General features: G+C 38.2%; 1 non-coding gene across 1 annotated transcript; it reads right to left on the bottom strand.

Moving 5' to 3' along the window:
• Positions 1-12,341: 12,341 nt before the first annotated feature.
• Positions 12,342-12,449, bottom strand: LOC148571418 (small nucleolar RNA R71). Its single transcript, XR_015880516.1, has one exon. It is a non-coding gene; the product is annotated as a small nucleolar RNA R71 (small nucleolar RNA).
• Between the last annotated feature and the right edge of the window lie 4,314 nt (positions 12,450-16,763).

Here is a 16,763-nt window from a genome sequence, read left to right as displayed (position 1 = left end):
GATCCACCAGCTGAGTGGTCTAGAGATACCTGAGCTCTCTCTGTAAGCCCATAGTAGAAGATGTCTAATTGCACCCACTCTGAAAACATTTCAGAGGGGCATTTCCTTAGCATCCTTCTGTATCTCTCCCAGACATTATAAAGGGATTCATCATCCTCTTGTTTAAAGCCTTGGATGTCCAGCCTTAGCTGTGTCATCCTTTTTGGAGGAAAATATTGATTCAGGAATTTGTCTGCTAACTGTTTCCATGTTCTTATGCTTGCTGTGGGTTGGTTATTTAACCACCTTTTAGCTTGATCTTTTACAGTAAACGGAAACAGTAACAGCCTGTATACATCCTGATCTACCTCCTTGTCACGTACTATGTCAGTAATTTGCAAGAATTGTGCCAGAAACTCAGTAGGTTCTTCCTGTGGAAGACTGAAATACTGGCAGTTTTGCTGCACTATGACAATGAGCTGAGGATTTAGCTCAAAACTGCCTACCTTGATGGAGGGTATACAGATATTACTCCTATATGCAGCAGTAGTGGGGTTAGCATATGACCCCAGAGTCCTTCTGGACTGGTCATTTCCACTTAGATCCATGATGGAGAAAGGGAGATGATGCAGATTGCAATTAAAATATTTTTTTTGAAAACCGAAATTAAAACAAAACAAAATAAAATAAATGAAAAATTGACTATAATTTCGAAAATTAGAAGAAAAAGAAATAAAAGAAAATTGAAAACTATATTAATTAATTAAAAAGATTTGAAAAAGATGTGGGTGAGGATTTTCGAAAAAAATGAAGAGAGAGAAATTGGTTAGGAATTTTTGAAAAAGATATGTCTTAAAATTAAAGATACTTGTAAGAAAATAAAATAAAATAAAAAAGAAGAAAAGATATGAAAAAGATTTGATTTTAAGATTTGATATTAGAAAAGATAAGATAAGCTAGGTAAGAGAAGATAAGGAATTTAAATTAAAAAGTTTTGAAATTTAAATTTTAAATTTCAAAATTAAATTTTGAAATTTGAAATTTGAAATTTGAAATTTTGAAATTTGAAATTTGAAATATTGAAAATTGAATTTTTGAATTTTCGAAAAAGTCAACAATATAAGATAATGATTTGAAAAAGATTTAAATTTTGAAAAGATTTGATTTTTTAAATTTGAAAATTAGATTTTGAATCTTAAATTTTGAAATTTGAATTTAAAAATTTTGGAAGTTGAAAGTTGAAATTTGAAATAAGATAAGATAAAATTTTGAAAAAGGTATGATTTTTTTTTGAAAAAATTTGAATTTTGAAATTTTTTTAAAACTAAGATAAGATAAAATAGAAATTTTAAAATAAAAATCTGAATTTTTTTGAAAAATTGCGAAATATTTGCTAAAAAATAGTTAGAGAAGATATTTTTTTATTTTTGAATTTTATGATGAAAAAGAAAAACACACAAAAGACACACAACTTAAAATTTTTAGATCTAATGCTCCTTGTTTTCGAAAATTTTGGAGGGAAAACACCAAGGAACACCAAACTTAAAAATTTTAAGATCAAAACACAAGGAAGACTCAAGAACACTTTGAAGACTTAAAAGAACACAAGAACATGAAGAAAGAACACGAAACTTAAATTTTTTAGAAAACCAAAATAAAATTTTTGAAAACTAAAGAAAAGTTAAAGTTTGGGACAAGATTTATTTAAAGAAAAATTATTTTTGAAAAAGTTTTAAAAAGAAGATAGCCAATTACCAAGAACATAAGCACAACGCTCTAACCAATTGAGCTATAAATTTAACATGTTTTAATAAGGTATTTAATAAATAAATTTTTTTTAGATACTAATAATTCGAAAATGCACAAGAAAAACAAGAAAAATCATAAAACAAGAAAAACTAAAGATAAAACAAGGAAAATAAACAAGAACAACTTGAAGATTAAGAAAGAACAATGAACACAATTTCAAAAATTTAAAAGAAAATAAAAACATGCAATTGACACCAAACTTAAAATATAAAACTAAACTCAAACAGAAAAACTCAGTTATCAGTTTATAAAATTTTCGAAAAATTAAAAAGAGAAAATAAGGATTGTAAAAATTTCAACCAAAAACAATAATTGAAGACTCTAAACCAAAAAAAAAAATTTCCTAATCTAAGCAACAAAATAAACCGTCAGTTGTCCAAACTCGAACAATCCCCGGCAACGGCGCCAAAAACTTGGTGCACGAAATTGTGTATGTCAATGTCAATATTACTATCGCACAACTAACCAGCAAGTGCACTGGGTCGTCCAAGTAATACCTTACGTGAGTAAGGGTCGAATACCACGGAGATTGTTGGCTTGAAGCAATCTATGGTTATCTTGTAACTCTTAGTCAGGATATCAATTATAATTATCAGTTTGAATTGCGAAGAATAAAAGAGCATGAAATAAATACTTGTTATGCAGTAATGGAGAATATGTTGGAGTTTTGGAGATGCTTTATCTTCTAAATCTCTGCTTTCCCCCTGTCTTCTTCTTCACGCACGCAAGGTTCCTCCTATGGCAAGCTGTGTGTTGGTGGATTACCGTTGTCAATGGCTACCATCCATCCTCTCAGTAAAAATGGTCCAGGTTCGCTGTCACTGCACGGCTAATCATCTGTCGGTTCTCACTCATGCTGGAATAGGATCCATTGATCCTTTTGCGTCTGTCACTACGCCCAACCCTTGTGAGTTTGAAGCTTGTCACAGTCATTCAATCCCTGAATTCTACTCGAAATACCACAGACAAGGTTTAGACTTTCCAGATTCTCAAGAATGCTGCCAATGGATTCTAGCTTATACCACGAAGATTTTGATTAAGGAATCCAAGAGATACTCATTCAATCGAAGGTAGAACGGAGGTGGTTGTCAGTCACGCGTTCATAGGTTGAGAATGGTGATGAATGTCACGGATCATCACATCCATCATATTGAAGTGCGAATGAACATCTTAGATAGAAACAAGCGTGTTTGAATAGAAAACAGAAATAATTACATTAATTCATCGAGACACAGCATAGCTCCTCACCCCCAACAATGGAGTTTAGAGACTCATGCCGTCAAAGAGTACAAAGTTCATATCTAAAAAGTCATGAGATACAAAATAAATCTCTAAAAGTTGTTTAAATACTAAACTAGTAACCTAGGTTTACAGAAAATGAGTAAACTAAGATGGATAGTGCAAAAATCCACTTCTGGGGCCCACTTGGTGTGTGCTGGGGCTGAGACTTAAGCTTCTCATGTGCCTGGGCTGTTTCTGGAGTTGAACGCCAGGTTGTAACCTGTTTCTGGCGTTGAACTCCAACTTGTAACCTGTTTCTGGCGCTGAACGCCAGATTATGTTGTCTATCTTCACGCAAAGTATGGACTATTATATATTGCTGGAATGCCCTGGATGTCTACTTTCCAACCCAATTGAGAGCGCGCCAATTGGACTCCTGTAGCTCCAAAAAATCCATTCCGAGTGCAGGGAGGTCAGAATCCAACAACATCAGCAGTTCTTTTTCAGCCTGAATCAAATTTTTGCTCAGCTCCCTCAATTTCAGTCAGAAAATACCTGAAATCACGTAAAAACACACAAACTCATAGTAAAGTCCAGAAATATGAATTTTGCCTAAAAACTAATACAAATATACTAAAAAGTGACTAAAACATATTAAAAACTACCTAAAAACAATGCCAAAAAGCGTATAAATTATCCGCTCATCAGTGACTTCCTCTGGGTGGCAAGAGAGATTAATTCTCATGGAAGCACCAAACTATTCTCCTAGACCCATCCAATTGAGCACTAGTCCAACCTTTGTATTTCATGTTTGATGCATCAACCCTAATGAGCCTTGATTTGCAACGCCAACCACGAAACATCTTTCTTTTACGCTTCATCCCACAAAGCATCCTAAGTTGACCATCCGTTTCAAGCAAGCCATATTTGAGTGGGATAATAAAGGTAATAGAAATGAATTTTACCCACTCAAATGTAGGAGTAGATGGTAACCTAGACAAAGCGTATTCAATTCCCATCCTCCTTTTTCTAAGGACTTCCACCTCTTCACAAGTTTCCTCAAATGTAATCCTTTGTTCAACAATTTTATCTAAGCCTTTTCCCTTACTCAAGTCATAATTGGGAGGGTAAGAAAAATTTACCTCCACAACACTTCCAAACCCAACGGAAGAAGGTTCTTTATGCTCAAAATATTCTTCACCACTAAGACTTGATGCTTGATCTTGATCACCAAGGGGACTCAATTCTTGCTCTATCCCATCTAATTCTTCATAAGGGATATGCCTCGGAGGTTGTGCACATTCCTCCTTAGCATCAAATTCAATCATCTTGGAGGGGTTTTCTCCAATCCTAGACTCCCAAGGTGGTTCCGCATCTTCTAAGTCTTCAACAACTTCTTCCTCTTGTTCAATAATCTCTACCTCCTCCTCTTATTGCATTTCTTGCTTTAACTCATCTTCTTCACCTTGGAGCTTCAAGTTCACTTCCTCACTAAGTTCCTTGGTTGCTTCTCCACATTCCACAATGGAAGTGCCTTGATCGCATAGGCTTAGGCGGGATGAGACTATGTTGCCAATGGCTTCTACCATGATAGCCATTTTTGCTCTTAACTCCTCAAATTTCTTTTCATCTTCCTCGTGTTGCCTTAAGCTGTGAGATTCAAGATCCCTTAATTCTAGCATAAAGGCTTCATCGGGAGGTGATAGTGGAAGAGAGGGTTCATTGTTTGAGGGAAAGGTATTACAGTCGGAAGGTGGTTCTTTTAGGTAGAGTTGTGGTGGTTCAATATTTCCCATTCTTTCCATTTGTTGCACAACACACTCCATGGTTGCTTGAAATTGATCCAATGCTTCCTTGAGACGATCCCTTGACTCTTGCTCCTCTTGGATATCATGAGTAGGATCATATGGGTAGTAGTAAGGGTGACGGTTCGTCCCGCTTGCTCCAGGTTAATGTTTGAGTTTTGGTAACAATGAAGATTGATAATATGAATTGAGATTGAATGAATATATATTTGAGATACCTGGGCAGTAGCAAGGGTTGGGTTCATCCCACTTGCTCCAGGTCAGAGACTGTGACGCCTGGGTAGAAGCGGCAGTAGTGGTGATCCCACTCGCTCCAGGTTTAACTTTTAAATACCCGCCTGGGTAGTAGCCGCAGTAGTCGTTATTCCACTGCCTCTGGGTTGAGCGGATAGTAGCAAGGGGGTTGTAGCTCAAACCTACATGCTCCACGATGGGTGTTTCTGTCCATGGTTACCTACCAGGACGTGTTGGGTTGGCTATATAACCGACAGATGATATCATATATGCTATGTTACCTGATTATATGCTACTTGTTCTACTTGTACTTTAATTGTGTATTACTTGCCTGTACTGCTTGTGTTTGTACAACTGAGAGGTCCCTCATGCTGATGTCGGTGGATGCTGAGGGCTGTTCTTGATGAGACGAATTGTTGATGTGATTGAATAATGATGATGATTATTAAATGAGATAATTTGAGCTCCCTGGCGAAGATCTTTATATTCTCTACTTTATATTTTGCTTAGAATATCTCCACCTTTATTGGAAAGCTTTATTATGTACTGAACTCTTTTGAACTGGCCTATAGAGGCTCGTATGTTTCCATTGGGAGAGATTAGGAGATTCTGTTATCAACTACTTTCATACTGTACCCTAGCCGGCCTAAACTTTGCGGGTCGTGACTAGTGGCTATTTACTTATATTATATATCTATATACTATCCTTCTCTTATTCTCCTTTATGCCTTTATCTGTGTATCGCTTTCGACTTCACGCATTATCTTTTAGTTATTGATGCGTGAGTGATGCAACTTCATGATTTTATTTTTACTCTTTTCAGGCTTCTCGATTAATATTCCTTCAATTATACTTATATTTATGTATTAAAAATCCACCTTGAGAGTCGTACCACCTTATTATCATTGACTTATGACTCGAGCATAAGGATTTGTATATTAGGGTGTTACATGTTGATTGGGTTGCTTTTTGCTTAAATTTTGGTTTAATTGTTAATGAATATGTGCACTAAGTATTAAAGCCTTGTTTAATTGCCTAGATAAATTGTGAGTTTGATTCATATGTTGACGCAACCATATGTGTTAGACTTTATCCTTGTTTGGCATTATGAATTGTGCACTTTTATTTTAGTGAATTGAGTTGAACTACTTAGTCATCATGGTTCTTAAGTGAATATAATCACATAACAAGGTATTTGTACCTTGTTAATGCTTTGCATTTTTTTGAGTGACTTGACTTGATTCTTATCAAGACTTGTCACTTTTTGTAACAAGCACCTTATACATGTGATTATTTCCTTATTCCTAAGGATGAATAAGTAGTCTCTTTTCATCATTGGATTGGTTGTTGTTGTTGTGCTATTTTACATCAATTTTGTGCTTTCACTTGCACAACTTCAATAACCAATGTCTTATATATTCAATTCACTTTAGTTGTGGTTACCGATGTTGTTTGTACCTTGGTTGTTGCTTATTCTTCATTTACAACCTAGGACTACTTGATTGAGGAACATGCTATTTCTTTTGATTGTGTAGTTTTTGTTTTACCCCGCCAATGTTTGTGTTATAAATTGTGCGTGCATTTAGAATACACACATTGCCTTTCATCATACCACACAACTTACTTCTCCTCAATTGTTGTTTATTTGTTTATATAGAGCAACTGGAACCCCGGAGCCCACCAGCTGAATGTGGAGCCTCACAGTCCTTCACCCCCGGATCATGTGCATGCACGGAGAACCGTGCATTATTTAAGTGTGGGAGAGAATCGCCAACTTCAAGGGGGTAAAATTTCTTTTCTTAGACACTTTGCAACACTCCTTTTTGTTCTGTTTCTTCAAATTTTTGCAATTCTTGTTCTTGTTTGCATTTTGTTTGGTTTGGTTTGTTTGTATATATCTCTTTAATGCTTATAGTTATATGATAGTAAATACTTGCATGTTGCATGTTATATTAAATAAGTTTGGTAAAACAACAAAGAATTTTCAAGAAATACCCTTTTTGGGCATTCCATTGATTAGATTCGAAAATATGTTTTTTTGAACTTGCTTGAAGTATTTCTTTGTTGTGGAACAAAGAAAAGGGCTTGAACAAAATATCTAGTGAGATTTAAGCCTTAAATGGATGGTTGCACATTATCAACCACAAAATTTTGTTCTTGTGTGATAAACTCCTTTTATGATTGTAATCTTAGATTTGCTTTAATCTTTATGTCCTATAGTTGGTGTTTTGTATTCATCTAGTATGATTGAGTCCATTTTCTTGGTTAAGCTCACTTAACCCATATGGCCAACCCTTACATCTACCTTTGTAAACCACTTTTGAGCCTTTAATTCCCCTTTGTTCTAATTTTAAGCACATTATTTACCCTAAGTAAAAAACCATTATGTCCTTGATTTGTGATGACTTGCATCATCTACCCTTCTTTCTTGTATAAAGAAGACCATAAAAGAGCATAAATCTCATTTGATCGGTACAATTCATGTATTATTTGATGAATATTATGGTACACTACTTTGAGATGAGTTGTGCTGAATTTCAGGTGAAAAGGCATAAAAAATGGGTAGAAGACAAACAAGAAGCTGGGTGTGTGAAACTGGCATGCCACTTGGGAATAAACGCCACAAAAATGCACTGGCGTGGCACGCCAGGAGCTAGGCATGGCACGCTAGTACTAAATTTCAGAGGGGAGATCCTAGCATGCATGTAGGCGTGGCACGCCAGGGACTGGGCGTGGCACGCTAGTACAAAATTCCAGAGAGCAACAATGGAGGACACAAAAGGGGTGTGGCACGCCAGGTTGGGCGTGGCACGCGTAACCCATCAACTACTATGGGCGTGCCACTTGAGCAGAGGGGCGTGGCACGCCAACTCGCCATTCCAAGAAGAACCTCCACTATGACGTGCCACTTGGTATCGAAGGCGTGGAACGCCAGCTCCAAGAAGTCACCTGGGCGTGCTACTTGAGAACCCATGCGTGGCACGTCAAGCTTGAAGAGTTCACAAATCCATGGGCATGCCACTTGAACAGCATGGCGTGGCACGCTGGAACAATAATCCAGAGAAGGGGCTGAAGGCAATTGAAGACTGGGCGTGCCACTTGAAGTTGAAGGCATGGCACGCCAACCGCTCAACCTCACTTAGGCGTGCCACTTGAGAAACCAGGCGTGGCACGCCAATGCACAAAGATAACAAAAGCAAGGACAGGGCGTGCCACTTGGTGTCGAAGGCGTGGCATGCCAACCCAAGCATGTCACTATGGCATGCCACTTGAAGGCTGAGGCGTGGCACGCCAACTACTGGAACCAATACAAGATCATGGGCGTGGCACGCCAACCTTTAGGTGTGGCACGATGGTATAAGTTTCCAGAGAGGATGAAGGAGGCCAATTACATCGGGCGTGCCACTTGGTATCGAAGTGTGGCACGCCACTCACTATTCTTCACTTAGGCGTGCCACTTGAATCTCAGGAATGGCACGCCAGTGCCATTCAGAGAGCAAAGAGGCATTGGGGCATGCCACTTGAGTTCGTGGCGTGTCATGAGCGGATAATTTATACGCTTTTTGGCATTGTTTTTAGTATGTTTTTATTATATTTTAATTAGTTTTTATTATATTTTTATTAGTTTTTATTTAAAAATCACTCTTCTGGACTTTACTATGAGTTTGTGTATTTTTCTGTGATTTCAGGTATTTTCTGGCTGAAATTGAGAGACCTGAGCAAAAATCTGATTCAGAGGCTGAAAAAGGACTACAGATGCTGTTGGATTCTGACCTCCCTACACTCAAAGTGGATTTTCTGGAGCAACGGAAGCCCAATTGGTGCGCTCTCAATTGCGTTGGAAAGTAGACATCCTGGGATTTCCAGCAATATATAATAGTTCATACTTTACTCGAGATTTAATGGCCCAAATAGGCATTCCAAGTCAGCTCAAGAATTTTGGCGTTTAACTCCAAAACTGGCACAAAAGCTGGAGTTAAACGCCCAAACTGGCACAAAAGCTGGCATTTAACTCCAAGAAAAGTCTCTACACATGGAAGCTTCAATGCTCAGTCCAAGCACATACCAAGTGGGCCCGGAAGAAAATTTCTGCATTAATTACTGATTTCTGTAAATCCTAGGCTACTAGTTCTCTATAAATAGGACCTTTTGCTATTGTATTTTCATCTTTGATAAGTCTTATGCTATCTTAGACACGTTTGGGGGCTGGCCTCACGGCCATGCCTAGACCTTGTTCTTATGTATTTTCAATGGTGGAGTTTCTACACACCATAGATTAAGGTGTGGAGCTCTGCTGTTCTTCATGAATTAATACAAGTACTATTGTTTTTCTATTCAACTCAAGTCTATTTCTTCTCCAAGATATTCATTCGTTCTTCAACTTGATGAATATGATGATCCGTGACACTCATCATCATTCTCACCTATGAACATGTGCCTGACAACCACCTCTGTTCTACTACCAATGGCTTGAATGCGTATCTCTTAGGTTTCTAATCTAAGATTGGAACCTTCGTGGTATAGGATAGAATTATTGGCGGCAATTCCTGAGATCCGGAACGTCTAAACCTTGTCTATGGTATTCTGAGTAGGATCTGGGAAGGGATGACTGTGACGAGCTTCAAACTCGCGATTGTGGGGCGTGTGACAGACGCAAAAGGATCAATGGATCCTATTCTGACATGATCGAGAACCGACAGCTGATTAGCCGATGTTGTGACAGAGCATCAGGACCATTTTTACTGAGAGGACGGGATGTAGCCATTGACAACGGTGATGCCCAAGATAAAGCTTGCCATGGAAAGGAGTATGAATGATTGGAGGAAGGCAATAGGAAAGCTTCAAGGGGAACAAAGCATCTTCATACGCTTATCTAAAATTACATAAGTATCTCTATCTTTATTTTATGTTTATTTTCATCACCTTAAACTCCATAACCATTTGAATCCGCCTGACTGAGATTTACAAGATGACCATAGCTTGCTTCATGCCGACAATCTCCGTGGGATCGAGCCTTACTCACGTAAGGTTTATTACTTGGACGACCCAGTGCACTTGCTGGTTAGTTGTGCGGAATTGTCACAAAGTGTGATTCATGTTTGAGAGCTCCAAGTCCTTTGGCACCATTGTTGATGATCACAATTTCGTGCACCAAGTTTTTGGCGCCGTTGCCGGGGATTGTTCGAGTTTGGACAACTGACGGTTCATCTTGTTGCTTAGATTAGGTATCTTTTCTTTAGAATTTTTAAGAATGAATTCTTGAGTTTCAAGGTGATGTTCCCACCATCACAAAAGCTGATTGATTCTCATCAATTTAGCTATTAAATGTAATGTCCTGCTAAAGCTTGGCCAAACATGTCTAATCCTTTTTAGACTGAAGCTTTAGACTAACATTGCATGATTCCTGGAGTTCTCATTAAAAGTTTTGATCCTCTTTATTTTCTTTTCCATATAATTTTCGAAAATCACAAAAAAAATTTATAAAACCATAAAAATAAAAAATATTTTATGTTTCTTGTTTTAGTCTAGTATCAATTTTTAAGTTTGGTGTCAATTGCATGACTTTCTTCTTGCATTTTTCGAATTTATACATATTGTTCTTCATTGATCTTCAAGTTGTTCTTGATGATTTCAGTGCTCTGATCTTTAAATTCTCTTGTTTTGTGTGTTTTGTTGTTTCTCATATGCATTCTCAATTTGTTAGTGTCTCTTATATGAAAATTTTTAAGTTTGGTGTCTTACATGCATTGTTTATTTGATCTTAGTTGCATTTTTATTGATTCCCATCATCAAAAATTCAAAAATATTTTTTAAAACTATGTCTTTTCAAGTCAATAATACAGAGAATTGAAGATTCAGAACATTCAGTAGAGGAATCAAACCGAAAAAGCTGGTCGTTCAAAACGCCCAGTGAAGAAAGAAAACTGGCGTTTAAACGCCAGCCAGGGCACCTGGCTGGGCGTTTAACGCCCAAAAAGGTAGAGATTTGGGCGTTAAACGCCAGAATGGGCACCATTCTAGGCGTTTGACGCCAGGATGACACTAGAGGGAAGATTTTGTTTTTAATTCACATTTTTTTCAAGTTTTCATAATTTTTCAAAATCAAATATTTTTCAAATCGTATCTTTTCAATCATATCTCTTTCAAAATCAATTTCTTTCCATTTTATATTTATTTTTCTATTTTCAAAAATCCTTGCTTCATTTCAAGATTTACTTCAAAATTTTCAAGCTGTTACTTGCCTATTAATAAAGGATCAATTTTTAAATTTTTAGAATCATATCTTTTAATTTCTTGTTAGTCAAGTAATCAACTTTAGTTTTAAAACTTTCTCTTTTTAATTTGATTTTCAGTCATATCTTCTCAATCATATCTTTTTCAATCACATCTTTTTCAAAATTAATTTTCAATCATATCTTTTTTATTTCTAATTTCAAAATCTTTTTCAAAATCACTTAATTTCTTTCCCAAACTTAATTTTCGAAAATCTCAATCAAATTTTCAAAATTTTCTTTTTATTATTTCAAAATCTTTTTAATTTATTTTCGAAAATTCTTCCCCTTTTCTCACATCCTTTTATTTAAAGAACTAACACTCCTCCTCAAGGTGCAATTTGAACTCTGTCCTTCTTTATATGTTCGAATTCTCTTCTATCTACCTCCTCCTTCTATTCTTCTTTTCCTCTGACACCTCAAGGAATCTCTATACTGTGACAGAGAGGATTCCCTACTTTCATGTTCTCTTCTCTTTCATATGAGCAGGAACAAAGATAAAGGCATACTTGTTCAAGCTGATCCTGAACCTGAAAGGATCGTGAAGAGAAAGCTAAGAGAAGCTAAAGCACAACTCTCTCTAGATGGCCTAACAGAGCTCTTCAAAGAAGAAGAAGCCATGGCAGCCGAAAACAACAATGCCAACAATGCAAGGAAGTTGCTTGGTGACTTTACTGCACCTACTCCTAATTTCTATGGGAGAAGCATCTCTATCCCTGCCATTGGAGCAAACAACTTTGAGCTTAAGCCTTAATTAGTTTCTCTAATGCAACAGAATTGCAAGTTTTATGGACTTCCATTGGAAGATCCTCATCAGTTCTTAGCTGAATTATTGCAAATCTGTGACACTGTCAAGACCAATGGGGTTGACCCTGAAGTCTACAGACTTATGTTTTTTCCTTTTGCTGTAAGAAACAGAGCTAGAACATGGTTGGATTCAGAACCTAAAGAAAGCCTGAACTCTTGGGAAAAGCTAGTCAATGCTTTCTTGGCAAAGTTCTTTCCACCTCAAAAATTGAGTAAGCTTAGAGTGGAAGTCCAAACCTTTAGACAGAAGGATGGTGAATCCCTCTATGAAGCTTGGGAAAGATACAAGCAACTGATCAGAAGATGCCCTTCTGACATGCTTTCAGAATGAAGCATCATAGGTATTTTCTATTATGGTCTGTCTAAACTATCCAAGATGTCACTGGATAGCTCTGCTGGAGGATCTCTTCATCTGAAGAAGACGCCTGCAGAAGCTCAAGAACTCATTGAAATGGTTGCAAATAACCAATTCATGTACACCTCTGAAAGGAATCCTGTGAATAATGGGACAACTCAAAAGAAAGGAGTTCTTGAGATTGATACTCTAAATGCCATATTGGCTCAGAACAAGATATTAACTCAACAAGTCAATATGATCTCTCAAAGTCTGTCTGGAATGCAAGGAGCAACAGGCAGTACTAAGGAAGCATCTTCTGAAGAAGAAGCTTATGATCCTGAGAACCCTGCAATGGAAGAGGTGAATTACATGGGAGAACCCTATGGAAACACCTATAATCCCTCATGGAGAAATCATCCAAATCTCTCATGGAAGGATCAACAAAGACCTCAACAAGGTTTCAACAACAATAATGGTGGAAGAAACAGGTTTAGCAATAGCAAGCCTTTTCCATCATCTTCTCAGCAAAAAACAGAGAATTCTAAGCAAAACCCCTCTGACTTAACAAACATTGTCTCTGATCTAATCAAAACCTCTCAAAGTTTCATAACTGAAACAAGGTCCTCCATTAGAAATTTGGAGGCACAATTGGGTCAGCTGAGTAAGAAAATTACTAAACTCCCTCCTAGTACTCTCCCAAGCAACACAGAAGAAAATCCAAAGAGAGAGTGCAAGGCCATAACCACATCTCACATTGCCGAACATGGAGAGGAGGAAGAGGCAGTGATTCCCACTGAGGAAGACCTCAATGGACGCCCACTGACCTCCATGGGGTTCCCTAAAGAGGAACCATGGGAGTCTGAGGCTCACACTGAGACCATAGAGATTCCATTAAATTTACTTTTGCCATTCATGAGCTCTGATGAGTATTCTTCCTCTGAAGAGGATGAAGATGTTACTGAAGAGCAAGTTGCTAAGTACCTTGGAGCAATCATGAAGCTGAATGCCAAGTTATTTGGTAATGAGACTTGGGAGGATGAACCTCAATTGCTCATCAAAGAACTGGATGACTTGACTAGGCAGAGATTACCTCAAAAGAGACAGGACCCTGGAAAGTTCTCAATCCCTTGTACCATAGGCACTATGACCTTTGAGAAGGCTCTGTGTGACCTAGGGTCAAGCATAAACCTTATGCCTCTCTCTGTAATGGAGAAGCTAGGGATCATTAAGGTACAAGCTACAAGAATCTCACTGGAGATGGCAGACAATTCAAAGAAACAGGCTTATGGACTTGTAGAGGATGTCTTGGTAAAGGTTGAGGACCATTGCATCCCTGCTGATTTCATAATCCTAGAAACTGGAAAGTGTATGGATGAATCCATCATCCTTGGCAGACCCTTCCTAGCCACAGCAAAGGCTGTGATTGATGTTGACAGAGGAGAATTGATCATTCAAGTGAATGGAGACTCCCTTGTGTTTAAAGCTCAAGGATATCCCTCTGTCACCATGGAGAGGAAGCACGAAGAGCTTCTCTCAATACAGAGTCAAACAGAGCCCCACAGTCAAACTCTAAGTTTGGTGTTGGGAGGCCACAACCAAACTTTAAGTTTGGTGTTGAACCCCCACATTCAAACTCTAAGTTTGGTGTTGGGAGGTTCCAACATTGCTCTGAACATCTGTGAGGCTCCATGAGAGCCCACTGTCAAGCTACTGACATTAAAGAAGCGCTTGTTGGGAGGCAACCCAATCGTTACTATTCTATGATAATTTTCTATTTTCTATTATTATTTTATATTTTTTGTAGGTTGATGATCATGTGAAGTCACAAAAACAATTGAAAAAGCAAAAACAAAGTGAAAAACAGAATGAAAAATAGAACACCCTGGAGGAGACAGTTACTGGCGTTTAAACGCCAGTAAAGGTAGCAGAATGGGCATTAAACGCCCAGTCTGGCACCATTCTGGGTGCTTAACGCCAGAAATGGGCACCATACTGGCGTTTAACACTAGGAATGAGCAAGAAGCTGGCGTTAAATGCCAGAAATGGGCAGCAGCCTGGCGTTTAATGCCAGGATTGGCAGAAAGGGGCGTTTTGTATGCCACTTGGTGCAGGAATGAGATATCCTTGACACCTCAGGATCTGTGGACCCCACAGGATCCCCACCTACCCCACCACTCTCTCTCTTCTTCACTCATTCACCAATCACCTCAATACCTCTTCCCCAAAAAACCCATCACCTATCAAATCCCACCATTCTCTTCACCACTCACATCCATCCTTCATAAAACCCCACCTACCTCACCATCCAAATTCAAACCACTTTCCCTCCCAAACCCACCTTCTATAGCCGAACCATACACACCCCTCTCACTCCTATATAAACCCATCTTCACTCCTTCATTTTCACACAACCTAAATACCACTTCTCCCCCTTCGCCAAAACACAAAGCCCACTCCATCTCCTCTACTTCTTCTTCCTCTACTCTCTTTTTTCTTCTTTTGCTCGAGGACGAGCAACCTTCTATGTGTGGTGTGGTAAAAGCTAAAGCTTTTTGTTTTTTCATAACCATTTATGGCACCAAAAGCCAGAGAAACCTATAGAAAGAGGAAAGGAAAGGCAAAAGCTTCCACCTCCGAGTCATGGGAGATGGAGAGATTCCTCTCAAGGGTGCATCAAGACCATTTCTATGAAGTTGTGGCCAAGAAGAAAGTGATCCCCGAGATCCCTTTCAAACTCAAAAAGAATGAGTATCCGGAGATCCGACATGAGATCCGAAGAAGAGGTTGGGAAGTTCTCACCAATCCCATTCAACAAGTCGGAATCTTAATGGTTCAAGAGTTCTATGCCAATGCATGGATCACCAAGAACCATGATCAAAGTGTGAACCCGGACCCCAAGAATTGGCTTACAATGGTCCGAGGGAAATACTTGGATTTTAGTCCGGAAAATGTAAGGTTGGCATTCAACTTGCCCATGATGCAAGGAGATGCACACCCCTATACTAGAAGGGTCAACTTTGATCAAAGGTTGGACCAAGTCCTCATGGACATATGTGAAGAGGGCGCTCAATGGAATAGAGATTCAAGAGGGAAGCCAGTTCAACTAAGAAGGCATGACCTCAAGCCCGTGGCTAGGGGATGGTTGGTGTTCATCCAACGCTCAATCATTCCCACTAGCAACCGGTCTGAAGCTACTATAGACCAAGCTATCATGATACATTGAATCATGATTGGAGAGGAAGTGGAAGTTCATGAGGTTATATCCCAAGAACTCTACAAGGTGGCAGACAAGTCCTCTCATTTGGCAAGGTTAGCCTTCCCTCATCTCATTTGTCACCTTTACAATTCGGTTGGAATTGACATAGAGGGAGCCATTCTCATTGATGAGGACAAACCCATCACTAAGAAAAGGATGGAGAAAATAAGAGAACCTCATCAAGAGCATGAGGAAATTCCTCATCATGAAATCCCTGAGATGCCTCAAGGGATGCATCTTCCTCCACAAAACTATTGGGAGCAAATCAACACCTCCCTAGGAGAATTAAGTTCCAACATGGGACAACTAAAGGTGGAGCACCAAGAGCATTCCATCCTCCTCCATAAAATTAGAGAAGATCAAAGAACCATGAGAGAGGAGCAACAAAGGCAAGGAAGAGACATTGAGGAGCTCAAGCACTCCATAAGATCTTCAAGAGAAAGAACAAGCCGCCATCACTAAGGTGGACCCGTTCTTTAACTTCCTTGTTCTTTATTTTCCTGTTTTTCGAAAGTTGTGCTTTACGTTTATTTATGTTTGTGTCTTTATTACATGATCATTAGTGTCTATGCCTTAAATCTATGAAAATGAATCCATCACCTTTCTTAAATGAAAAATATTTTTAATTGAAAAAGAAAAAGAAGTGCATGAATTTCAAATTTTAAAACAGTTTAATTATTTTGATGTGGTGGCAATACTATTATTTTTCTGAATGAATGCTTGAACAATGCATATTTTTTAATTTAATTGTTTATGAATGTTAAAATTGTTGGCTCTTGAAAGAATGAAAGGAAAAAGAGAAATGTTATCTGATGATCTGAAAAATCATAAAATTGATTCTTGAAGCAAGAAAAAGCAGTGAAAAGCTTGCAAAAAAAAAGAGAGAAAAGAAAAAAAAGAAAAGCAAGCAGAAAAAGCCAATACCCCTTTAAACCAAATGGCAAGGGTGATAAAAAGGATCCAAGGCTTTGAGCATCAGTGGATAGGAGGGCCCACAGGAATAAAATCCTGGCCTAAGCGGCTAAACCAAGCTGTCCCTAACC

Source organism: Arachis ipaensis, chromosome B3 (assembly GCF_059453495.1).
Source record: "Arachis ipaensis isolate K30076 ecotype BB chromosome B3, ASM5945349v1, whole genome shotgun sequence".
Taxonomy (NCBI): Eukaryota; Viridiplantae; Streptophyta; class Magnoliopsida; order Fabales; family Fabaceae; genus Arachis; species Arachis ipaensis.
The sequence above is the reverse complement of the archived record's forward strand: the minus strand, read 5'-3'. Positions and strand labels throughout refer to the sequence as shown.